Source organism: Tenrec ecaudatus, chromosome 11 (genome assembly GCF_050624435.1).
Source record: "Tenrec ecaudatus isolate mTenEca1 chromosome 11, mTenEca1.hap1, whole genome shotgun sequence".
NCBI classification, from domain to species: domain Eukaryota; kingdom Metazoa; phylum Chordata; class Mammalia; order Afrosoricida; family Tenrecidae; genus Tenrec; species Tenrec ecaudatus.
The window spans coordinates 63,918,877-63,924,878 of NC_134540.1; positions in this window are offsets into that span (position 1 = coordinate 63,918,877).

Here is a 6,002-nt window from a genome sequence, read left to right on the forward strand (position 1 = left end):
TTCTTTGTCCTCAGGCAACGTAAGTGTAGGATTAAAAAAAAAATTCCCCCCAGTTTTTGGTAGCAATATGCAGTATTGTGTATCCATTAACAGTGTATACATTCACGGTGTGTACATCAAGAGAACACTGGCTTCATCTCATCGTGTCACCGTTTTCACTACCTACTCATGCTGCTTTGATGACCACTCATGTAGGCTTTCTACATTAGAATTACACGGATAGTTTCCTATTAGTGTACCATGCTCAACGCAGATAGCCAGTAATTGGATTTAAGTACCGTATATACTCGAATATAAGCCAACCCAAGTATAAGCTGAGGTACCTAATTATTACCTGGGAAACCAGAAAAACTGATTGACTCGAGTATAAACCTAGGGTGGGAAATGCAGAAGCTATTGGTGAGTTTCAATAATCAAAACAAATGAAAATAAAATTACTAAAAATTGAGACATCAGTAGGTAATGTATTTAAATATTTATTTTAAATAAAAAAAACAAATAAAAGGACAAGTCATTTAACATTAGTAAACCAGCACAGTAAGTGGAAAATAGGTTTAACAGAAACAATAAGGTAACAATGATACCTTAAGAGTACTATTCCCTGAGCTCAATCAGCAACCAAGCTAAAATCCTTCAAAACTGGATTCCTCATCATCATCCGTATCCCAATGCGGAGCTTCAGCTGGTGTGAGGTCATCATAGACACTGTCCTCACTGAGATCGCCGTCATCACCATCACTGCTGTCATTTTCATACAAAGCGCAGTCTTCACTGCCATCCATAGCTTTACTAAGGCCACATTTCTGGAAGGCACGTCGCACCATGTCTTCTGGAATGTCTTCCCATGCATCTCGAACCCACTTTGCTATTAACTCTGTGTCAGGCTTCATGAGATTTCCTCCTTTTGATAGTTGGGCTTGATCGGATGACATCCATTTGTGCCATTGATCCGTGTATAAGCCGAACCCCAGTTTTTCAGCACATTTTTTGTGCTGAAAAACTTGGCTTATACACAAGTATATACGGTAGTTTAATAGGAAGTTTTTTCCCTCTCCCAAATGGTGTCTGTCTGTCCTCAGTTGGCGTGATGCTGGTCTCAGCTTGTGGGTGGTGTGTCAGGATGCCTTACCCTCAAGCAACAGCGGGACCGACCAGGTTGACACAACAGTGCCAAGGTCATGTTTAACCTCTGGCCCCCCAGGAGAAGGAAAACCCAACTTCACACCAGCCCAAGGCCAGAGACCCCTCGCTTCACCTTTACCTAGTCTCACGCCCGCGGTTCGGCCCACAGCCCTCTTCTACTCTGCTGGGTTCGCCTTCATTGCGACTGCCACATGAAACCACGCGTAGGGGCCTGCGTTAGGGAATCCAGTAGGTTCCCACACGTCCGGGTCAGTAACAGTCAGGATTCAGGCACTGGGCCACAGCAGCACCTCTCCTCAGCCTAGGCTCTGGCCCTCCGCTTCGCAACTGTGTGGCCCAGCACATTCTGCCCGCACAGTTGCACAGTTGCCGGCTGCTCTGCTCTGTCTGCAGTCGCTGCCTTGATCTCTGGTGTTGGCATATGCTGCCTTGCCCCATTGTCTCCGGGTCATCACCTCTGGTGCCTCTGGGTCTCTGGCTCTTCAGCTCATTCTCCAGTGTGCTCCACTAGGGGTTCTTCCTAATGGTCCTGGGGTTCCCCTGTTTCAGAGATGGCTTTCCAACAGAGCAGGATTTTACAGGGTGGCTTTGGCCGTTTGGCAGACCACGTCCTCAAGAAAACAAAGGGAACTAACTGGTTCCCACCCTATTCTTCCAGAAACAAAGCACACCTTTGGCATCTAGTGAAGTCCAACTTCTAGTGGCCTTATGGGGCAGACTAGAACTGTCCCCGTGGGTTTCCCAGAGGAACTGCACTGGAGGAGAGAGCCTTGTTCCCTCTTGTGCAGCAGCTGGTGGTTTCAAACTGCTGGCCTTGCAGTGAGCAGCCCAGCCCATCACTCACGCTTACACCCCCAGGGTTTCTGTGCTGGCTACTGAGTGGAGACTTCATTCCAACGTCACACTGTCCACTAGCATAAAGGGGTCCCTCCCAAATGGGATGACTGAGGCCGGGCTTTATAATACACTCCCTAAGGCATTATGGCTGGGAAGGCCGTCTAACTGACTACATCTGGGAGTGATTGTCATTGCACTTGGCAGGAAGTCTGGGCGTAGGTGGTTTCCACTGGGATGCGTGTTTGCCCTGTGACCAAAGGGGAGGAAGGGAGCTTCTGCTGCAGTTGGGCTCGGTTCAGAGAGTCAGCCCGGCTAATGAGCCTTGAGCAAAACAATGGCCTCACTGTTAGCAAATTGGAAGCGGTGGGAGGTGGGAATGAAGGAGCTGTGCTCCCTCCCTAGCCCAGGTGCAGACCTGGTTCCGAGCAGGACATCCACCTGGTTGCCCCGTGTCGCAGCTGGAACAACACTTCCCTTAGTTTCATGGGAGGACCCAATATTTCCTCTGTAGGCTTTCTTCCTCCATCTAGCACTTGAACTTGGGCTGGACCCAGACTCATCCTGACATTGCAAACAAGCTGACAATAGAGGAGACCAAACACTAACGGAACAAGAAGTGGGGAGAGTTGAGAAATACCTGGACGTCAAACTCCCGGGCCTTGGAGGGTGAGGGGAGATGGAAAGCTGAGGTAGGTCCTCTCCTCGGGGTGTGCCTTGCTCCTGGGCTGGTTCCGTTATGCGTATGTCTATGGCTTCAGGGAGATGGGGTGTAAACTTTAATCCCAGACTGCTATAAGATACTGAATTTATAGCCAGTTTCCTCCTTGATGAATTCCAGGTGCTTTAAAGTCAACTCAGAATCAACATTCAAAACTGACTGGTTTTCCCTCTTCGACTTGAGCACATTGCAGCGTTTCCTGTCTGGGTGGAAGGCTTCACCATGAGCTGCGTTTGCTGGAGAGCTTTATACTGCCCCTCACTTCCCTGATCTGCCACCTCGTGGGCATTTTACTTTTTAGTCTCTCCATTGTTTAGTCTAAGCCATCGCCAGCTTCTGTTTGTAGAATGTCGGTGTGAGCCTGGGTCCAATCAGAGAGGAGCCGTAGGATAATCTGAACAGGGGTAGTTTAGTTTCAAGAAGTATTAAATCCCAAAACAAAACAAAAACCCTCACTGCCACCGAGTCAATTCTGATTCGTGCCAACCCTACAGGGCAGGCTAGCCCTGCCACTGTGGATTCCCGAGATTGCAGCTCTTTATGAGAGGAGGGAGCCTCATCTTTGTCCCTCGGAAGCCTGGTGGTTTGGAATAGTTGCCGGGAAGGTGAGTAGCCCAATCATAACCACTCTGTCATGGGGTTGGAATAACAAGTGATTGTTTAGTAACAAAGAGAACTCTTAAAAATGTAAGCCCAGCAGGTGTCAGGAGCAGCCGCTATCCCTTGGAGTCTTCCCTGTAGTGTGTTGGGCAAAGCTGTTGACAGAGAGCAGTGTCTCCGGCCAGGGATGCTGCAGAACTCCTGGGGCAGGGCCGGTAATGCTGGGTGAAGCTGCAGGGAGCCAGACCCTGGAGAACCAGAGAGCTGCAGGAGCAGGGTGATGGAGAAAGCTGCCATGCGGCTCTTGAGAGAGTCCACTGGAAATAGGAAGTACCACCTTTTCTACTGACAAAGCTTCCATGCCAGCTGTGAAGGCAAAACACGAAGGGCCCAGACCCATTTTCACCCAGCAGGCAGGAAAAGTCACCTTGGAGCTACATTACAATAAATACATGGTTACCGGTCCACTTCACCCCTTTGGCAACCCAGCCTCTAGAGGAGCGCAGACCCATTCAAAGGAGCCGGGAGAGCACAGTGCTTGCTAGCTGAGGGCTCGATGTCGGCCCGAGTGGCTCGAGGGGAAAGACGTGGATGAAGGCTGGTTCCGTTAAGATGCCAGCGCACAGTACCTACGGGGCAGTTGTCCTCTGCCACAGAGCTGTTCAAGACGTGGCTCACAATCCACACACCTTTGAACTTGCACACAAGACGCTGTTTCTGCCTAACAAATAGTCCACAATAACTGGAGACGTCTATCATGGCATTCACTGTTGATGTAGACTCCGTGAATTTTCTGGTAGCTAAAACTCACTGCCATCCAGTCAAGTCCAACTCACAGAGTAGAACTGCCCCGTGGGTTACTAAGACTAACTCTTTACAGGAGGAGAAAGTCTCAGCTTTCTCCCAAGGAGCAGCTGATCGTTTTGAACTGCCAACCTTAAAATTAGCATCCCAACATGTAACCACCATGCTATCAGGCTCCTTCTGGCATCTGAAACCAAACTCCCTGTCACGAAGTCAATGCTGACTCGTGGGTCAATGCTGAAACCCTGTGGGTTTCAGAGGCTGTAACTCTTCACGGGAGCCGTGAATCCAGTCTTGCCCCAGAGTTGCTGCTGGTTTCAAACTGCCGACCCTGTGGATTGCAGTCCAACGCATACCCACCACACCACCAGGGCTTCTCCTGACACCTAAAGGCACCTTGGAAGACTTTCAATTGTCTCACGTTCATTCGAAGGTTGGAATTGAATCAGGAGGACTGAGAAGGCCTGATGCGTTTGATTGAGAGCTGGAAGGTACTCCCATTGGAAGTCCCCGTGCTGCCAGGAGGGCAGATCTGTCTTGGAAGGCATCCAGGCAGAGCACGCATTAGAGACGAGGACGGCAAGCATTGGTCTCCTGTATTTTGAACATGTCATCAGGAGAGACCAGTCCCTGGAGAAGGGCACCGTGCTTGGTAAAGTGGAGGGGCAGCGAGCGAGAGGAAGATCAGTGACGAGATGGACTAACCCTGTGGCTGTAACAATGGGTTCGAATGTAACAGCTAAGAGGAGGGCTCGGGACGGGGCAGTGTTTGGTTCTGAAGCAGTCGGTCCCTTGAGGGCGACACCTTACTTACTTAATGTAAAATGGTGGAGAGCGCTGCCATGGAACATTGTGCAAAAGAGCCCCAAGAAGCATTGCAGATAAACGAAAAGCAAATGGAGAATAGACCTATAGAAAGAGTAAGCGGTGTGTCCTTAGCAACCACAGAAATGTCAAGTAGAGTAATGATGAAAAGCCGCGCTTCATATCGCAGCTTGCAGACAGAAGAGGACTGTAGGGCTCAGGGTTGGCGGGTGTGGGGCCGAGGTACTGCTACGATCGTACTAACTTACTGCTCCAGAGGCCAGCGTGGTGACACGTCAACCTGTAAGGAAAGTAACCATATACACACCATAGTTAATGACTCAAAAAATTTTTTTGTCATGCAAGGATTTTAAGGAAATGATCAGACAAGTCATGAAAGATACATATGCAGCGTGTCTGTTCTTCACGACGCTGTTACTAATAATTTTTAAAGGAATGAGTTCATACTAGGAATATCAGATCACATAGCGATTAGCAATGATGATAGGTATCTATATTTTTTGACCTGGGAAGGTTATTGCTCAATGACTATTAAAGTTCCAAAGTACAAGATGTTCCCTGTGTTAGTCTGGGTGGACTAGAGAAACAAATTTATGCAGACTCATGTAGAAAGAAAGAGCTTTATAAACAAGAGGAGTTGAATATTGAGAAAACATCTCAGTCGAGTCCAGTTCAAGTCCATAAATCCGATATTAGCCCATAGCTTCCATACCAGTTTATAAAGTCCTCTTCAGACTCAGGTAACACATGCAATGACACTGAATGCAGGAAGATCACAGGACAATGAGTGGGAAGTCTTGTGGATCCAGTAGTGTTGTAAGCATCTCAGTGCTGGCAGGGGTCTCCATGTGGCTCCTCTAGCTCAGGGTACCTGCGCAGCTCCATATGTCTTGTCAGCTGCACTGTCTTCCAGGGAGTGAGCCTGTGTCCTGGCTCCAACGAGCTACTTATCTCCTTAATGCCTCCAAATGTGGTCATCAAGCTAAGACCTGACTGACAGGCTAAATTCCACCCCTTCACTCTTAATCCTCTCAAATTGACAACAGATTATGTAACTACCACATTCCAATTGTGC